Below are 13,248 nucleotides of genomic sequence, written 5' to 3'. Positions count from 1 at the left end.
TTCCCCTGTCACTCTCTCTCCGCTCCTCCATTGTCTGGCCGTCACGCCGACACCTCTCACACCCACTAATATCTTAAAATACCGTGCAAAATCACTCCGCTGGTGCCTTTTATTTTTCCCTTTCGAGGGCGAAACCTCCCTGTCCCTTCCTCCTGCCGACGTTATTTTCCACCGCCGAGATGGGCGGGCTGGACGTATCTCAGTATTTACCAAACAGATTGAAGTCCCCCCCCCCCCCCCCACCCAGTCCCCACCTCCCAGCCCTGCGCTCGGAAGGGGCCAGCTTGCCGCTCGGAGCTGGAGGGCGGGAGAGACAGAAAGGAGGATGGCCCGCGACCAAAACGCCTGAACCTGCCACAGACCTGCACCCTCCAGGCCGGCACGTGTGTGTGAGCGAGTGTGTGATTGTGTGCATGTGTGTGTGTGAGTGTGACGGAGGCAGAGAGGGAGCGATGCCGAGGGAGCAGAGGGGAGGGAGGGAGATTCAGCAGTATCGCATAGGGATACACGGGCGCACACACATGAATGCACACACACACACACACACACACACACACACACACACACACACACACATACACGGGTGCGCACGGCTCACACATATGCAGGGTGGACGGCTCCAGCAGCCTGGTGACTCACCCTACTTAAAGCGAGCCCTGAAATAGACATTTTAAGCCTCGCCACACTGACTCAGTGACAGAACTATCTTTCCTTCACGGGCCGCGCGCGCACGCTCGCTCGCGCCATTAAATCGACACTCTGCCTACTCCAGCACACATTATAACCCCACCCCGACCCCACCCCCCACCTCCGCTTTACAATTTTCCAGGACCAATTTCAGCCCTGACCTCCGTGTTCTGTCTGGATAAAAGGTAAATGAGAGCTTGTTTGACTACTTGTGCCGGATCCCATTACGCTGCCCTGCAGCGGGCGGCTCTCTCTCTCTCACTCTGTCTCTGTCTCTCTCTCCCTCGCCGAAAAATGAGTCACTTTTCGTACCTGGAGTTTGCCCCGATGACGAATAAATGCGCAAATAAATAAATAAATAAATAAATAGATAAATAAAAGGAGGGAATATACACACACGCGCGCGGATGCAGCAGCCATGTGGCCCGGGCCCACCTGCCGCGAGCTGGCACGGAGGAGCTCGTGCACGCTCCGTTCGTCACGGGCGCCAACACGGTACAGCGTCAGCGCTGCTGCCCTTTCGCGGCCCGAGGTCTCCCGGCATATTGTGTGTTTCGCGCTGCGCCACATGTGTAACAACAATAGGGGGCGCAGGGTTGAGAGAGCGAGAAGTCATCGACGAGAGGTCCGGCAACACCTGTCCGAACTGGCCCACTTACAGTGGCGGCAGCAGCAGCAGCAGTAGAACTCAGAGCTGCGTGTCGGGGAGACAAAGTGGGATTGTTAACGTTTGGACATTCTGCCATAATTGGGTTTTCTAATCAGGGAATAAGCAGATTGGCAAAAACCGGACTGAATGGATTTTTGTTTTTGCCTTTCTTTCTTTTTTTTACACTAATCATCTAAATTCTCCCTTTCAATGCATACAAATGATAACAGGAAGAGCGACCAGACTGACAATTCCCCATTTGCCCCCTCTCAGTACGTCTTCTTCTTTGCCTAAGAATAAACAACAAGTGGATTTGCATTTGGTATGGCCAGTGCGACACACACAGAAAAAAAAAAGAGGGATATTGTGACGGAGCCAATACGAGCGCAGCAGGCGGAGCTGTCAGAAAGAACTCACGCCGCCGCTGCCGCCTCCCCTGTTCTCTGTTTCCAGCGCCCTGCAGCTGTTCCTCTGCTTAGCATGAGCCAAATAGCAAATGACAGACGTGTCTGTGCCAGCTGCACCGAGAGGGGCGTGCATGTGACAGTCCGCTCCTCCGTCTGAAGTTTTGGGTGGACGGTCACCAGGGTTTGTTCGGCAGCAACAAAGCCATATGGAGACGACAACTTCTAGCAGGCGCAAGCTAACGGCGGGGCCAAAAAGCCAAAGCAGGCGAACCGCTTGCGCGCTTCAGAACAAAGTGGCTGGATTTTTATCTTTAAAGGGATCCGCGAGATCAAGGCGGCTTTTTACAGAGCGGACAAAAATAGTGCAACATTAACGTCATCATTTGAAGGGTAAAAACAAACAAAAACAAAAAAATGTTGTTTTGCTTAAATTTTGTGCGTTTGCCAGCAGCGTCAGTGAAAGTTCTCAAGGTGCCCTTCAGCTGGAGAGCGTTCTGCTTCGCTGGAACTATACCCGGCATGCCAGATGGAACTGCTCCCTGAATCCTTTGGATTTATCTCACGTATTCATCTGGTTAAGAGCCGAGCGCGCGAGCATTCTGAAGAGGGGCGGTAGGAACGCGGGGAGGAAAAACCTTCCGTCTATCGCATTTGGGTCGGCCAATCAGATCTGCGACATTGCATCACCGCCGCCGCGTGGCTTGACCACCAAGAGACGCACTTTTAGCGTCTAACTATGGCCAGGTAGGAGTGAAATGCCGTAGCCTTTAAGTGCTGTCAACGCTAATCACATTAGCGGGAGTCACAATTTACAAACATGTTGCCATCTGTCTGGGGTTTCTCAGAGCAACTTGTAGCAGTCCCACTGTATCGGCAAAAGAGAGTGAGTGGATATCTGAGCAGGTTTGAAATTCACCAAAAAATGCTTCCCGCTTGTGGTTGGCAAGATGGATGAGCTGGATTTACGGGGTTCAAATCAACTCAAATTAAATCTGATTGGTTTTGCTGGAAAGGTCCAGTTTGTTTTGGGAGGTGTGAATGTGCAATCGCACTTCTACGCAGGTCATTTACAAGAGGCCAGCAAAAAAGCAGGAAGTAGACTACAATGCGGAGAATTGCAAAAACAACCAAAACAAACTGTCGCTTTGCACGGTAGGGTTGGTGGTCAGATGTGGGGCGAGGAGGAGAGGCACGTTGGTAAGCACTCGCAAGAAGATGCCCTGCATGAAACAATGGACTGTTTATCCTCCTGTTTATTCAGTCTTCCCTCCCAATAGTTGTTGATGCAGCGCCACCGCAGGTGAGGAGGGGTTTCATTTGACAGAATTCGGTGTGAAATCCCGAAGGAACCGAGTCTCCGAGTCTGCCGAGACCGCTAGGTGTGAAAAACCACCTTTGAGAAGCTTCTTCCTTCACGTTGGTTTCACGATCCTGTTTTCAATGTTGTCGATTTGTCAAAAAACGCTGCGGACGATTCAAGCACAATTTGGACAAAACGGTGCTTCGAAATTAAAAATAAATAAATAAAAAACGGCCAATTTGGGCTGGACACTGACTCTTTAGAACGTGGAGCTTGCAGTATGGAGCACGTACAGTTTGGATTTACTCTGGGTTTACTGTGACAGCGTGCAAACTGCACATTTTGATAAGGCTGTTTCATACACATTCGCATGCCTCCAGCAGAAAACACACACACACACACACACACACACACGCACACACAAAGAGAGAGTGAGAGAGAGAAAGAGAGAGAGAGGGAAGACAGGATTTCTACAATTTTCCTCCTCTGGGACTAACATGCCATTATCCTGTGCAGCAGCACTGAGGGAATTTCACAGCTGGAGGGAGCGCACTGATTGGAGGGTTGTTGTTCAGCCATCCGTAAAGGGCCTTTTTTTTTTTATATAAAGTGGAGCCCAACAATTGAACACTGACATTCCAGGAGACCACAAAATCTGGTGAAGCTTCACTTCATAACCGCCAAATAACAACGCGACTTCCGCTCGGTTTTTTTTTTGTTTACAAGGGAAAATGTCCAAATCCTGAAGTTTGATTATTTTTCGGAGTGGAAGGGGGGGGAAAGGTGAGGGGATGATAAACACAGAATATGGATGTGTTACGGAAGAGTGAGCGACTAAATCCAGGCCAGCTTGGCCCTACCTCAACCTAAACCTCACCGATTGATTTCCAGAATCACAAACTGCCTTCATACACGCGGTCTAAATCTTTCCTCCACGGCCGGGTTCACGCTGTCCATCCAATGTCACCTTTTTAACCAGCAAAACCAGGGATTTAGGATAAAGCCTGAAAGTGTGGGCCACGACCATCCCTGTTCACGCCATACAGGGTAGAGAGGTTGAACCAGCCAGCGAACCGAGAGCCATTGTTTTCACTGTAACGCCTGCAAATTGCTGTCTGCAGGCAGGAACAACTTCCTGTTTCAAAAGCAAATTGATAAAACATACATGTGTCCAACTACCTTTTGCTTCCATACAGTCTCTGTTTTCAACCACGGAAAATCTTTGGTGCTGACATCCAAATATCTTCTTGATTAATAGTTTAGTTAGCTATACATTTAAATGGATTTGAAATGCTTACATTTATGCATAAGAAATACGATTGGAAAGTAACCAAGAGTCCAAAAGTGTCTAATCCAATTCAAATGTTAAAGGAGGCCAAATGCCAAATGATAAAGAACCCTGCAAGTTCTGAGAGTGAAATTAACTTTAAGAATAATAACAATTCTTATTATTATTCACTGATCATTTGAAAACATGCCAATATACAGTTTTTTCTAATATACGCCAACAAAAAAATATCTGTCGGCTGTGCTTCCTCTGCATCCATTTCCTGTCATTTCCAGGCTGCCAGTTTCTGGGTTAAAAAACACAATAAAACGATGGTCAGAAATACAATATATGTGAAAATGAAAAAAGCCCCGGCAAAGTTTCATTTTGGCTTTGACGGCAGTTCCTCTGAGCGTCCCCTCAATATTAAGTTCAAGCTTTTTCTTTTTTTTGAGATAGAGAGAGAGAGAGAAGCGACAGGAGCAGGACGGCTGCCGTCACGCCAGCCATTAATATGCGCCACCTTCGGTCAGGGTGAAGGGTCAGTCAATCAAGCGCGTAGCCCTCCGAGGGGGGATAGACGCGCCTGACACCCAAACACTGGAAGACGCCCGCTCGCCGTCTCTCCTCACTGCAGCCACCCGTGGCTAATCACTGTCAGATGATGTGTGTAATGAAAGCAGAGAGCATCTCGTGGTTCCCTCTGGTGCCATCCGTCTTCGGCGGGCCTAATCAGATATGCAAATGAGAGGCGGAGAGAGAGAGCGGGAGAGGGAGCTGGGCGAGAGAGACCGTATCTGATTCCAAACCTGAGCGCGTATACTTTATTGGCCCTCAGGACTCCGTCGTAATCCTCAAATGATATAAAAACAAAACAAAACAGCCTTTACTGGTTTTTGCAGGAGAGTGTCTCCTGCTGAAGGATCCTCCGTGACCATCGCAGTGCGACGCAATCAATTGGCGAGTGTCAGGGACCGAAAAAGGGGGTGGGGCAAAGTGCGGCGAGAAAGTCCGAACGTGGCGGAGTGGAAGAGGAACGTTCCACGCCAGGAATTCACTCACGACTTGATTGATAATTTGCTGGTTGACAGCACGTCAGTGTGACACTGGGTGGTTATCTCGCACTGTATTTCCTCAGTTCTACCAGACGGCCGCTTCATCCACGCTTCCTGCTCCCCACCAATCACGGCCCGGCGTCGGCTCCACTGCAGGTGGTCGGTCACCTCGACCTGCCTTAAGGTCTTCTGTCTTCCAACAGTTATCATTATTTATTTTGAACGTGTGCCTCGCACACATGATGAGGACGAAGGGTCTCTGGGTGTGCGGCCTGTGCACATTCAGAGTTACATCAGTCAGCAACGATGGTTGAGAGCTGAAGCTTCTTCAAAAAATGTCTGAAGACACATTTATTTTCACATTTCCACAACTGGAATTCTAAATCTTGACCACTTGTGTTCCATCCTTTGATTGGTCAACAGCCTCGGCTATACGAGCCATGTGCTGAGCACTTGAGGCCTGCATTTGCTGGTGGCAGGGCAGGCAGGCAGGCAGGCAGTCACCCAACCAGAGACAAATGTTCCATGGCATTATTTGTCTGGTAAGCACAGATGGATGTCATCTGCAAAGAGGGCGATGCTCCATCTGCAGACACATCGACGCTAGCAGCTAGCAGCTAGCAGTTGGACGCCGTTGCAGGGAAGACCAACCCCCTCGTCAGCTTCTCCCACCTGGGGAGATCAGAGCCGCTGGCCGGCCAAAAAGCCTTGAGAGCAAAATTTCAGACAGCGTGTGATAATCACTCCGGGATTACACCGATGAAAAGAAGGATGAAGTGAGGTTAATAGAGGCGAGCCAAAAAAAAAACAGCATGTGTTCCTTTTGAAACGCAGGTGAGGGCGGACAGAAGGCGACGGCCGGTCCGTTGGAGCGGGAAGAAGAAAACACGGGCGATTGTGTGTCTGAGCGCGGGGACGAGGGGAGGGAACCGCTGCGAACAAAAGGGAGCAGATGCCAGCCGAACAGCGGGGCGGAGCGGTACCACGCAGCGGAACCCCACCCCCACCCCCACCCCGCCAAAACCACCACCACCACCATCTTCTCAAAGTAATAAAACAATGGCACCTCGCCGCCTCATTAAATGGCTAATGGAGGGTGTGAGAGCGCTCCCCTTGGCTAGCCACCCCCCCCCACCACGTATGCTGAGCCGTGGATTCTCCCTCCCTGCCGCTTCAGCCCGGCGTCTCCAATCTGGATCGCCTCGGAGCGCCGGCGAATAAATGCTTACCTGGGCAGCGGGTCAGAAACCCCGGCCCAGAGCAACTCCTGTCGGGGGGTTATTGAATCTCCCATTATCTCCTTAACAATCATCCCTTCCCAATTATCTCCCCATCTGCGTATCAGGGCGGACAGGTGCGGAGGGACGGCCGCGTGCGCACTTTGATTTGATTTCCCTGACAGAGCGGCTGAAGGGGGCGGGGGGGGTACGGAGGGGGGACACACACTCACACACACACACGGAAACCAGCACAACCTGCATGCTAATTCACCGCACGGGAAATGCTGTATAAATTAGCAGCCGCCTTTGATAAATTCCAGCCGAGCTGCTGGGAGACGGGCGGAAGCGTCGCCAACGGATCTGAGCAGAATCTTCAAATAGTGCTGGAAAATTTGTTTGTTTTTTGCACAGACAGAATCAATGGAGGTGAAACTCCAACTGATTTTTTTTGTCCGGCAAGAATTGTTTTCCCTAATCTCAAAAACCCAAACAAACAAACAAACAAAGAAACGCGCAGATATCAGGAGAAAACATTTTCTAAATTTCAAATTTTTTTGTTGACAAAACCAGTGAGGGGTCGCTGCTACCAGTGTTGTTTGCTGCGAGAGCGACTCGCAGATCAGACGGTGTGGCGTCTGTCCTGGAACGCTAACGGAGGTTTAGGAATTAATCTGCACTCCTCAGCAGCAGCAGCAGCAGCAGCAGAAAGGATGATATCAAAAACTTCCGCTATCTTTTGTCATCGTTGGGCCTGCAATTATGCGCAGTAACGTGGGCTGCACGTTAGCATATTTCCAAAGGCAATGAGAAATGTTGCGTAATCAGAATTAAAAGTTTTATGAACCCGCCCCTCCTGCTCCAGGATTGGTCCACCTTCGCCTCCGGCCACCCCCACCGCCCTTGTTTAAATAATTTGATTTTCTTGCGCTGAATCTGCCATCGCCGCGGCAGCGGGCTTTGTTTACCGTGCAGGAGCAGGCAGGACCGGGGGACGGTCGGGGGGGGTCGGTGAAAGGTCACTTCCATAATCTGTAGAATCTAATCACGCGGCGCTTCCTTTCGCTCGCTGACTTGCAACAGCAGCACAGAGAAAGGAAACAAATTTTTTTTTCCTGTCCAGAGTCCCTCATTTATCCGTCTGCGGCAGCGCCGTATGGGATTTCACTCCTCCCACTTTTTGCCGGGCTGATGTCGCTCAATGACCGCAAAGAATTAGGCGAAAAAACAGGAGAAAAAAAAACGTCCATCCAGACGGCGGCGACAGCCGACTTCTGCCGAGGAAGCATGTACAACGTGTCACGCTGTTTAAAAAGCGCTCGTCGGCTCTGTTTGCCTGCTAAACTACCCAGAAGCTCCCGAGACGCCGCCGCCTGACAAAGAAACGGGCCAGCTGCTTTCTTGTCGTCTTTTTTTTTCTTGCAAGAGGAAAAAAAAAAAAAAGAAACGTGACAGCTTGCCATCAACCGAGGCGCCGCTCCTCTTCCTGCTCCGCCCCTCCTCCACCCGGCACAAATTCTCCAACACATTGTTTTGTAATTGCCGGCCGGGGCTCTGACCGCCGCATCCCAGCTGCCGTCAACCCCAGAGACGACGGATCTGGCTTTGAAATACTGCGCCAGATCAAAAAGTGGATACGGGGGGGACACGGCATCAAGGGTTTACATGCGTTTACACCTTTTCTTCATTCCGATTCCGAACATTTCTGGTCAACGATCTTAACCTATTTCACAAAGCAGGTTTTCTTGGAAAGCCCGAGTCTGTTACCCAGGAAATGAGGGAAACTCTGGGTTTTACGTTTCACAAAGAGAGGTGACTATGAGTCACAGTCAACTCCTGAAGGAAGAGACTATGTGAACCCAAGATATAATGGTATCTGATGTTCTCCAAGGGCTTTTGCAACGCTACGTTTTTTTGTTTTTTTTTTCATCACAGCAGCTGTTTTACAAGCACAGATCGCTGATGTACAAGCAACAGTTTGATACTAAGGGCCTCCTACAACAATAATACTATTTTTATTTTTATTTGGACTAGGCTCCAGCTAAACCTGGCTAATGACAAAAAAGTGGAGGCGACCAAGTCATCTTATTGGCCATGAAAGGAAAAACAACAATATGCAAACCTCAAATGGTGGATTCATTGATTTTGGCAACTGCTCAGAAATTGGCGGCGAGGTGATTCAACGACTTATTTTGCTCATTTCCATCCGTTTTCTTTCTCTTCCCTTCACCCCGGTGCCCAGCACACAGCCGCCTTCCTTCCTTCCTCCCTTCTGCTGCTGGTAAACAAAGGCGCACATCACGCGGCCAGCCAATCTCACCCCTCCACCCGCCCTTTTGCTCCGCACTCTATCACTCCGCAGCAGAGGGAGCAGTTTTGGCTGATCTACATTGATTGCTGGGGGCCATTCCCTAGCCACGGTGCTCCAGAAGAGAAGACAGGAGAGGAGGGGGAGGGAGTTGGAGGGTTGGGGTTGGGAAAAAAAAAAAAAAAAACCCAACCCGACTCATTCATCAAAGCAGCACCTGCCAAGACTAGAGCTCGGGAGAACCGCCATCAGTTTCCCTTCGTATTTTTCCCCCGTCCCTCATCTTGACAAATATCTGTCCATATCCGTCCACTTTTTCCCATAACACACTCGGCCCTGCTGCTGCTGCTGCTGCTGCTGCTGCTGCTGCTCCCTCGGAGCGTGCCTGGACACCGCTGCTGCACCTCATTGACTGACACGATGGCTACACAATAAAAGACAACACCCCAGAGCCTCAGTGACACCAGCCCCAGGCCAGGGAATTGTAGGCTAACCTCCGTCCCCGCCCACTTCCTCTGCTGCACATGCATCCCGGCCGAGGCGCACCTATCGCTGGCGGTGGTATTCCCAGAAGGGGGAGGGGTTTGGACTAATGGGGGGACTGGTATGAGGAGTATTCTGAAATACAAGCTCGTCCGCGCAGAACCTATAGAGGAGCTTTAAGGAGCCGCTTCAATTGATTATCCCACAAAGCAGTTAATGCATATTTCAGCTTATAACTCTGTGGAGTTGCATTGAATAAAACATTAAATGCATCTGTTCTGATTGTCTCTCGTAAGATGTTGAGCGCGCGCATGTGTGTGTGTGTGTGTGTGTGTGTGGGTATGGGATCGCAGAGCTCCAGCAAAGCAGAGTCACACACAAGCACATATGTGCGGTTTGCAAGCGAAGCAGGGAAACTACAAGTGCAGCGTAAAACATTAATAAAGGGATCGTTTGCTCCCGCCTCTGCCTCACTCGCAATCGCACGATGGATTGAACGTAATCCTTGTAAATGTTATCAGCACCACCTCGTTTCTTCAAGGTGAGGTCCTGTCAATACAGCCGCCATTAAAAAAAGGACATTTTTTGATCAACGTCATTTCAGAAGTGGTTTCATTGGTGCGATGGAGTGTAACAAATAAAATGCTGGCAAAAATGTCAATGCAATATTAGTATTAAATCAATAGCATTGATCATTGCACGCACTTTAACATCAGGCTGAGTCGGACTCTTAGATTTATGAGCCATTGAAAAGATATAATGCATCGAGTCACAAAAAACCCTGAAAATGGACATGTAGCATTCCAAGTCGTTGCACTAATGTCATATTTGGCATTTGGGTCATTTTGTGTCTTTCCTAAGCTTCCTCTGCTAATTATATGAATCACTCCTTGCAGCACTCTAGAATATTAGAAGTGGCCCTCAGTCGTCCGGTCGCATACATATTTAATTGGCGGTGCTGAGCTTCAGAGAGCAGCAGGAAGCTGAGCAACCGACTGACCGGCCGGCCAACCGACTGTCATCTTGTTTTATTTCTCTGGTGTGCGAGGTTGTTAGCGACATCAATTTTTATCACAATCCTATCATGGCCGTTTTGTTCTCAGGACTCATTAGTGCATCAGTCTATGCAAGTGGACCTTGTTAGCTGACCTGTTCATAACTCAAAATAAAAGCTGGGATGATGGATGAAAATAAAAAAAGACACTGTGGCAGACAAATAAAAGGAAGTACGTCCCAAACAGCTCGGGTCAAAGTTTCAAGGAAGTCATTTTCCCTGGTAATTTAAATATTTTCCCCCTCATTTCCTTTTCGAGATTGCTTTTATCAACCTGGGGGTTGATGCCAAATCTGCCTGAATGCGCAACTGTTGGAATAAAAGCGTTGAATTCCTGAGAGCCTGCACTTTAATGAAAGGAGAACAGTGTTATCAGGCGTAATTGGAAAGCCGGAACATTTATAAACAACAGGTTTATTTGATTTCACCATCAATTGCACCTGAACCTGTTGGAAGGCATCTTCCCACTTCTGTCCTGTTCTGACGGGAAACGGGTGCAACGTTTATTTTGCACGGTTGCTGGGACGTTGTTAAGGACGTTTCCACTCCTGTGTCGGCTCGAGACGCCGCTCAGAGAAACAGGGGTTGTTCCCACCCCCATTGGTTCGGTCCATTTGGACATTTCGCTGAACCCAACAGCCAAGGTGTGATCACCTTGGAGGAGCCGGTCGCAGTCCGAGAAAAAGCCTGAAGTGGTTTGTCGGCAGTACGAACAAAAACCAGCCCAGCCGATGAAACAAACAGCCTCAAGTGTTTGCTGCCTGGCAACAGGTGTCAAAAGATCTCTTCGTCAAGTCTGGACAAATCGGTCTTCAATCTTCATGTGCTGCCGCTGTCCTCACTCCGCTCAGCAATGTGTTTGGCTCATCTCTTGCCATTTGTTTGCTCACGATTTTATTAAATTAAATAAAAAAAAACAGAAGACAAATCCTTTTTTTCATTGGGTGTCCAAGATTTTGGAAATGTCTTTGCTCATCAGCCAATGAGACATTTTATCTGAGTTGCACCAAGTCAAAATGCTTTATATTTGTCGTTTCCCTGATGCTGTTGTGAGGGCGTCTGTGTTGTGTCAGTTTACAGTAACACAATGTGAGAAGAAAAAAAACCTTAGGTGAACATCCAAATTGAATCGGAACAAATGATGCGATTGGAACTGAGAACACGCAGGTGTGAAAGCGTCCTAAAATTTGTGGACACACGCTCTATATCAGACCCTTCACACCTCTACATCGCTATTTCCCCCCGGTCACATGACACAACCTCACCCTGAACGCGGCAGCATCCGTGAGTTGTGGCCATCGCGGCTCGCTATGGACAAAGCTTGTCACTGATGGGCCTGTTGAGATGTATTTCCCAACAATAGCAGGACTTGATTTACCGCCAACATCCACCAGCAGCCGCTCCTGAACTTGACCTCCGGACGCTGCTCCGTCTCTGCCGACAGACGCAGAACAGCGTACGTCCCATCAAGCCGTGCTAAATCAAATCCATCCGCCAGGCCTGAGCTCCTTCCCCTCTCCTGTGTGGCCGTATTGATCAGCCGCGGAGGCCTCTGCTCTGCCGCCAATTGATCCCGGCTGCTTCCTTCTCCAGTTCGACCTTCACGGGGGTTGATACTGGGTGGCTTTATCGCCGGGCGGCCACACAAATCGCCTTTTCCATGAACTGCAATTAGTCTTAATGAAAGGTTTATCATCGGGACGGCCAGAGCCGGACACAAAATCAAATGGCAGTTAGCCATCGCGGGGGCTAAACGTACATCTAACTAATGGGTGCTCCCCTCTTCCTCCCCCTGGCTTGAATGTTACTTTTATTCACCAGGAGCATTTCTTTTCCCGCCACCCTTCTCTCACCAAAAATAGCGGAAGCTTAGCCTGAATCTCACACACACGCGCACTCGCGCGCACGCGCGCACACACACACACGTTGGATATCAAAGCGAAAAGTGGAGAGCATAGGCGTGAGCCTGCAGGGGATTTGACATGAAGCTAGCAATTCACTAACGTCCTTATTATAAACCAAGTCAATAGCAGATTATGGTAATGTGATATATAACTGAGAGGAGCTGTGACTAATATTCTCCCATGTACACACAGCATCCATCCTGCTGGCGGTTATTTTTAACCGCTGGAAAACACGGCAAAACGAGTGACTCGGCCCAGGAAGCACCGTCGGTGAAAAAAAACAAAACACCACAACAACAACAAAGGCGCATATACATGGGAGAGGAGAGGCGACCCCTACTGATAAGTGCCAGGGGGCTCATGGGATTGCGGACTATGTGCGTGGAAAAGGAAGACAGACAGAGGGAAAAAAACAAGGAAAAAACAAAACAAAAACGAGATATATTTTGCAAATTATGGACAAGATTTGCAGTGCAGGTTGGCCGGTTCTGTGGCTACACCTTGAGACAGCCCTTGTGATTGGCCAGCCATTCATAGCTAGCGGTACTAGCTTTCATGGCGTGATGCCCGACCCCCATTAAAAACAAAACAAACGGGGGAGAAAAAAATGCAGATACGTTACTGTGATAATCAGGTCGGCTTGTGATGTAGGAGGCTGCCCAGAGTCTGAACAGCTAGTTTCAGCAAAGTAAAATGGAAAAAAAAAATGGCTTGTCTAAAAATGAAGTTCCTACGTTAGCGTTATTTGGCAGGCCAGGGATGCAAAAACAAAAAGACCGAGCTGGATATGTATGTTTTTATTTTTCAGAATAGGGCCCCCTTTAAATGCTAAATGTTTAATGTTAAAAGGCGAAACGACTTTGAGGTCAGACAAAAGGCAAAATCGCCGTCAAAATTCCAGAACGAAATAACGCTTC

At 49.1% G+C, this 13,248-nt stretch overlaps 1 protein-coding gene across 2 annotated transcripts in view; it reads right to left on the bottom strand.

Annotated features, from left to right (window-relative positions):
- Positions 1 to 13,248, bottom strand: part of gria1a (glutamate receptor, ionotropic, AMPA 1a) — a 68,458-nt gene that overhangs the window by 50,067 nt on the left and 5,143 nt on the right. The gene's annotated exons all lie outside the window — the stretch shown is intronic.

Source organism: Nelusetta ayraudi, unplaced genomic scaffold (genome assembly GCF_046127955.1).
Source record: "Nelusetta ayraudi isolate G7.1 ecotype Tasmania unplaced genomic scaffold, CSIRO-AGI_Nayr_v1 ptg000068l, whole genome shotgun sequence".
In the NCBI taxonomy this organism is placed as follows: domain Eukaryota; kingdom Metazoa; phylum Chordata; class Actinopteri; order Tetraodontiformes; family Monacanthidae; genus Nelusetta; species Nelusetta ayraudi.
This window is presented reverse-complemented; position numbering and strand designations above follow the sequence as displayed.